Raw genomic sequence first — 7,434 nt, forward strand, 5'->3', positions numbered from 1 at the left:
TCAAGTTTTCTAACCAAATTTGAAAATGTCTCAAAGGTCTCATCCTTGCTACTCAGCAAGATGACCCAAGTGTACCGAGAGAAGTCATCTACAATGACCAAGGAAAATCTTCTTCCACCCAGACTCAGCGGCTGGACTGGACCGAAGAGATCCAAGTGTAGTAATTCTAACGGACGCTTAGTTGAGACAATATTTTTACTATGAAAAGATTGTTTGGTTTGTTTTCCAGCTTGGCAAGCGTGGCATAGTTGATCTTTTTCAAATTTAAGTTCTGGCAGTCCCTCAACCAATTGCTTTCTTGCTAATTTGGCCAGGAGGTCCATGCTTCCATGACCAAGTCTCCTGTGCCATAGCCATGAATTTTCTTCCTTTGAAACTAAGCATACAGTTTTTGAAAACTTTTTCTTCAAGTTTAGCATGAAGACATTATCAATGCGAGGGGCAGTTAAAATTAACTCATTAGTTTTACCCTCGTATATTTTACATCCAGTGTCATCAAATATAACTTTTCTCCCATTATCACATAGGTGAGCTACGCTGAGTAAGTTATATTTGAGTCCGCTGACTATGAAGATTGACTCAATAGTAGGATTACCTCCAACGGTTCCTGACCCTACTATCTTACCCTTTTTGTTGTCTCCAAAACTTACGCTCCCTCCTCGTTTACGCTCAAATGTGATGAACTGAGTTTCATCACCAGTCATATGCCTCGAGCATGCGCTGTCAATATACCACATCTTTGACTTCTCAGCACATCTCAGGCTTACCTGCAATGTAACTAGTTACTCTTAGGTACCCAATTCTTTTTGGGTCTTTGCTTGTTAGGTTCAACAGGTAAAGCATCATATTTAATTTTATGGCAGCATACTTGGACAGTATGGCCATTCTTTCCACCACTAGTACACAAATGCCCTATAGCTACGCCTTATTAGCCACAGTTGTTTAAAAAACCGTGGCTAACGGTCTTTAGAGTCGGTCGTTAGAAAGAACCGACCCTAAAAATAAATTATTAGCCACGGTTTATTATAAAACCCGACTTTAAATATCCTAATTAAAAAATGCCCGTGTTTTTTAGGGGTTTTGGTGTCGGTTTTCCAAAAAACCGATGCCGTAACCCTTTGATTGGCATCGGTTATGCTTGTAACCGACGCTGACCCCTTTAGAGTCGGTTTTTTCAATAACCGACTCTGAAGACCTGATATATATGGAAAAATTAGACTATCTTCCACTCTTGTTCTCGTCTTTCTTATCTCTGATTGTGCGAAGAACCCTAAAGACCTTAGATACAAAACGATCTTCTTGTCTTTCTTCTCTATTTCCATGAAGAACCGATTTCCCTAATCTTCTGTTCTTTCTTCTTGCTTCTGCGATTAAACTCATTTCATTGGGCGAAGAACCCTAGACCCATTTTGTTCGAGTTTGCTTGAGTTCCTTCTTGTGCCTGAGTTCGTTGAAGTTCGAGTTGGCTTGAGTTCCTCTGTCTTCTTGAGTTCGTTCGATATATGGAGTTGAACAAATGTTTATGTTCGAAATCATGCCAGGGCAACTGTAGCCTTGCTTTGGAGCCGTGTCCAGGTTTCACAATTTTTATTTGTTAATTTGTACATATAGTTTTCCTCAATTCTATAATTATATTTGTTTGGTTTCTCATCTGAACTTAGCTCAATAGAGCTTTAGGTGATCTTTTCATTTTGTTTATATAAATAACAGTTTGATCTATTTCTATGCTTCTTGCAGTTGTTTGGATTCGGGACACAATGTGTTTGATAAAATGCCTGAGAGAAGTGTTGTTTCCTGGAATGCTATGGTTGACCCTCTTATCCAAATTGGTGAGTTTGAATCTGCATTTAAATTATTTATTCAATTATAGGAATTGTTTGAGCCTGATGGGTACATAATGTAGAGCATTTTAAATGCTTGTGCTGGTTTATGTGCTTTGTCTTTGGGGATGTGGGCTCATGCTTATTTATTCAGAACGTTTGATGTTGAAGTAGCTATGGATATTTTGATGTGTGTATTGTTTAGTGGATATCTATTGTAAATGTGGATCATTAGATATTTGAACTAAGCATGCCTATGAAACCTGATGCTGTTATTTGGAGGAGTCTTCTTGATTTAAATGTCGATCATTAGATATTTCCAAAATCATAATTTTTGGAGCCTTTTCTTTCTCTAAACAACACCTAAAGGACTTTTATGTTAGTGTGATTTAAAAAATAATATAGTTAAGGAAATTAAGAACTCATTTCCATAAATAAGATGCACATTCAGATGTAATTTAAGGAAATTAAGAACTCCTTTCCATGAATAAGATGCATCTTCAGATGTAATTTAAGGAAATTAAGAACTCCTTTCCATGAATAAGATGCATATTTAGATGTAAATTAAGGAAATTAAGAACTCCTTTCCATGAATAAGATGCATATTCAGATGTAATTTAAGGAAATTAAGAACTCATTTCCATGAATTAGATGCATATTCAGAAGTAAATCAATTCCATAATCAGCTAAAACAGACAAACATAACAATCACATTGTATGAAATGCTAAAACATAAAACAAAAACAACATAAACGCAAACAAAATCCTCTTCAATAAGTAACCAAAGCATTGAATACATTGTTTATCAAGAATAGATGGTGGATTATTTATCATTTGGCTTAAAAAAGCTGCTAAAGCATGGATTGGAGCATCTCTCTCTCTCTGTGTTCTAACATGACTCCTGGTAATATGCTTGAGAGTAGGACAACCAGAAAGTGCCAGAGTAAGCTCAAGTTCATCCTTTAGCATTTCAATTACCCTTTTAACTCTGTATTCTCCTTTGGCCGCTAGCCCAAATACCACTGGTCTTCCAACCTCCAATCATATACATACAAAATTTAAGGACCATAATATAGAACAAGCAACCAGATCAACTAAAAAGCAGGTTCCCAAATTTTTTCCTCCAAAAGAAGTCTGATAAACATGTTACTAATGAATATATACCGTGTGAGGGGTGGCAATTTTGGGTTATCATGTCAAAATCGTGTTATACTATCTATATGTTCCATATTGATTATATATGTGCTATAAATGCAAGAAAAATGATAATTGTGTCGATCATATCGTGTTTGTCGAATTGTGTTTGTAATTGTGTTATCGTGTCAAAATGTGCCACCCCTATCTTAGGACCACCTAATGAATGGAACATATGAAAGATACATGAATATTTGGAACATTAGAGCTCACAAGAACAGCTTGTGCACCAAGGGATAATGCTTTAAAAATATATGTTCCTCACCTTACTCCTCCGTCAAACAGTACAAGAATCTTCCCTCCAATAGCATGAACCACCTGTAACCCCAAAAATTGTCTTAAAAAAGCATTCCTGCAAATGTTTAGAAAGTGATCTACGAAAGAACATGGTAACACAAATAGCTAGTACTTTTGATCGTTTCATCTAAAATGACGTTCTGTTCTTACCCCCATAACTTGTTAGAATGTAATAGCTCAATGTCCTTTTCATCATTCATAAAAAATACAATGAAGTAGTGGATCTTACCTCCTCCAAAACACTGATAGTGGCTGGACTGTAGTCTAGCTGACGAGCTTCGTGATTAGCGATAATAATTCCAGCAACGCCTAATTCCACTGGCTTAATTGCTACCAATATAGGCAGAACATGTTTAGAAAAAAGGTAATACATGTAGAAGAGCCAAAAGTGTTGCCTGATAGTGTAAATTTCAAGTTCAACAAACATTCAGTATCATTTGGTTAAGATATTAAAGGATCACCCTTGGTTGAAAATGTTACATGTCTCAGCTATTTGAATCAAAAATAAAAATAGATCATCGGGAGAGAGGGAAACACTGTCTTAACTTACCAATTAGATAAAAGTTGTGAACTTTCAAGTGTAAATAATGAGATTAGAGTTCTGTTTTTGTCTGAACTTCTTTTATGATGCAAAGACAACCTTGATCTTACAATCTTCATGAGCAAGTATTAAAAAATTAGACTATATTCCACTCTTGTTCTCGTCTTTATTATCTTTGATTGTTGATAATGCTTCTAAAGACTTGGTATTTAATTTTCTGCTTTAAGTATCTGTAAATTTTGGACCAATGCTTCTAAATATCTCACGTTTAATCTTAAAACCTATCTTAGCATCAGTTAAAGGCATCATTACAAAGTTCTGTTTAAGTAATCTGTTATTAGTTTATAATTTGTTTATAATGATAAAACTAATTGTTTGTAGTCTGTTACTTGGTCATGATATTAATCGATTCAACCTTAGATTGGACATGCTTGCCCATTAGGTGAAAAACTATGTTCCACAGAAACTTTGATTTTAAAGCATTTCACGTTTCGGATACTGAAACTCTTGGAAACTTATGTGAAACATTTTGGTTCATGTTTCCGTAATTTAAGAAAATTGGGAACTTGTTTCTTATAATTTCAAAACGATTTTCCTAGGATATAATGTGTTTTCAGAAGTAGATTAATGTTAATCACTTGTTCAGTAAATCCCTAATATTTCTAAATCGTCTTCTATAAGCTTTAAAATTGGTCTCAAGCATGCCTATGAAACCTGATGCTGTTATTTGGAGAGTTTCACTCGTGCTATTGTGCCTCTCTCCTCATTCTCATGCACATATTCTATGCTTCTTCACTTTCTCACTTGTCTCTATATGTAGTACTTGCTCCGTGGTTGTGTGAGAGAGAGAGAGATCACAATGGATCTTGCCTGCTCACTAGGGTTGCTTTATTCAAATTTAAGAATGCTTATTTTACTTGTTGAGTATATGACTTCATTAGATGCTCTAGGAGCGTTGACTCATAGTAAAGTTACTCTAATAGGTTCAGTTTGGCTTTTTTGCGTTCATTAATGTATTCTCCTATATTTCTGGTCTATGCTACTTGTGATGTTCATAAGACATTTTAACTAACATGGATACGGTGGACCTGTTATGAGATCTCAATAGGGAAAATGTAGAGAAAATGTGTGGTGTACGTTTATTGTGCTTAGAAGTACTTCTGAACTTATGAACAAATTTTTGCAGATATATGCAACACTCAAGTATTTCTACCACTTGTTTGATCAAATATGTAAGCCCAATCAGTTTGCAAAATCAGCAGCAGAACCAAGAGTTCGTCCCATCTTCTATTGGCGCTCTTCCAGCCACTGGAGGATCGAGAACGAAGCTTGGTAAGGCAGATTAATGAGCTTCTGTAGGGATATTAGAGAAACATAAGTAAGGAAGTTCTTTTTCATAGAGATTAATTTATGGCAGCCACACAATTCAACTAATGTGTAGGGTTGTAAACGTTGGCATGTGGTAGTTTTTATTTGACTGTGTCCTTGAAAAAAAATCATATCATTATGCACTACTATTTATTAGTTGGAAATGTTCATTACAATATTTCAACGAAAATCTTTTGCTCACAATTATGTCGGATTTTATTGTTGTAATATTTATGCTTATTATATTTCAATATTAGAGCTCCATTCAATCCAAAATAATTTATTGTATTTTTTTTAATTAAAAACATATCATTGGCTACGGTTGTTAGAACAACCGACTCTAATGATCAGAGCATTGAAGTCGGTTGTTTTAACAACGGACTCTAATGGTCAGAGCATTAGAGTCGATTGTTACAAACAACTGTGGCCAAAGACCATTTTAGCCACGGTTGTTTGTAATAACCATGGCAAAAACGCAAGGCATTAGAGTCGGTTATTTGTAAAAACCGACTCTAATGCCCCTTTGGCCACGGTCAAACAACTGTGGCTAAAGATGCCAAGCATTTGCCACGCCTCCTTTGGTCACGGTCGTAAAACCGTGGTTAATGACGGTAAACGACCGTAGCCATAGGCCATTTCTGTACTAGTGCACATAAATCACAGCTGACCTTCCGTTTAGGATTTCTCACTGGCTGGTCAGCACCCCAGTGCTGAGCGTGCCAGCACACCTTTGTGGTGTGTCCTTTCTTCCCACAGAAGTCACACTGGACTTTCCGCTGAGGATTCCATCTGTACTGACCAGTACCTCGGTACTGAGTATTCAGAGGAATATTTCTTTTGTTTGGAACCTTTAGTTGGTTCTGGATAGTTATGATGTCCTTTCTCAGTTTCTTAGAATCTGATTGGACTTCAGAGACAGACTTATGTATGATCTCCATGTTATCATGCAAAGTTGAGTTGTCCTGAAGAAGGAATCTGAGGTCACTCAGCTTGACCTCTTCAACCTCGTCACAATGCCTGCTGAGTGCTCTTTCTTATTACACTTTTTGACAAGTGTGTAGAGGTCACTCAGGGCATTTACCATTTCATTTCTGAGCTGGGGAAGTGATATTACCTCATTTGATTGCTCCTCATCGTCAGATGCAATGGAGGGGTCACCATGCTCAGAGACGCACGGCTCAGCAAGTTCGTCAGCCATAAAACAGATCTTTGCTGACTCAGTGGCATCAGCTTCTGATGATGAAGACTCATCACTGTCGCTCCATGTTGCCACCATTTCCTTTTTGCCGTTCTTCCTTTCTTTCCTCAGCGTGGGGCAGCTTGACTTGATATGGCCAGTTTGATGACATTCAAAGCATGTAATGGGCTTTGAGTTGTCCTTCTTGTATTTGCTATCGCTGGACTCAGCTTTATACTTATCAAACTTTCTGTAAGGCTTCTTAGAATATTTGTCATTCTTTCTGAACAGCCTTTTTATCTTCCTTGTGAACATAGCCATCTCTTCATCATCTGTTGAGCTCCCATCAGTGGAGTCAGCTTTCATGACAAGAGATTTTTGCTTCTTGTCTTCAGACTTTTCCTTCACCTCGAAATTCTTCATTGAGATCTCATGGATCAGCAATGAGCCGATGAGTTCATCATATTTGTAGGTGGTTAAGTGTTGAGCTTCCTGAACAGCTGTCTTCTTTGCTTGCCAGTTTTTAGGAAGACTCCTAAGAATCTTCTTGACTTGTTCTTCCTCAGTGAAGATCTTCCCAAGTCTCTTGAGCTCATTGATGATGTTTGTAAACCTTGCATTCATGTCAGATATTCCCTCATCATCGTTCATTTCGAACAGCTCGTACAGTCTCATCTGCTGGTTCACATTGGACTCCTTTACTTTATTGGTTCCTTCGTAGGTGACCTCTAGCTTCTTCCAGATCTCTTGCGCCGACTCACAACCTGAAATTTTATTATATTCTGCAGCATCGAGCGCACAGTGAAGCATGTTTATAGCCGAAGCGTGATTTTGTAGCTTCTTGAGATCATCCTCTGTCCATTTGGCCTCAGCTTTAACAACTGTTTGGCCAGCCACAACTTCGACAGGTACAAATGGGCCTTGGACTATGGACAGCCAGGCACTCATATTTGTAGCCTGAATGAAATTTTTCATCCTATTCTTCCAGAAGGTATAGTTAGACCCGAAGAATAGGGGAGGCCGAGTAATGGACAGCC

At 37.3% G+C, this 7,434-nt stretch overlaps 1 long non-coding RNA gene across 1 annotated transcript; it reads left to right on the plus strand.

The window, feature by feature from the left end:
- The first annotated feature begins 1,244 nt into the window (after window positions 1–1,244).
- LOC136209619 (uncharacterized) lies at window positions 1,245–5,410 on the plus strand. The gene is made up of 3 exons (XR_010677600.1): window positions 1,245–1,575; window positions 1,738–1,829; window positions 5,039–5,410. It is a non-coding gene; the product is annotated as an uncharacterized lncRNA (long non-coding RNA).
- The last annotated feature ends 2,024 nt before the right edge of the window (window positions 5,411–7,434 follow it).

The sequence above is a fragment of the Euphorbia lathyris genome, chromosome 10 (assembly GCF_963576675.1).
Source record: "Euphorbia lathyris chromosome 10, ddEupLath1.1, whole genome shotgun sequence".
Taxonomy (NCBI): domain Eukaryota; kingdom Viridiplantae; phylum Streptophyta; class Magnoliopsida; order Malpighiales; family Euphorbiaceae; genus Euphorbia; species Euphorbia lathyris.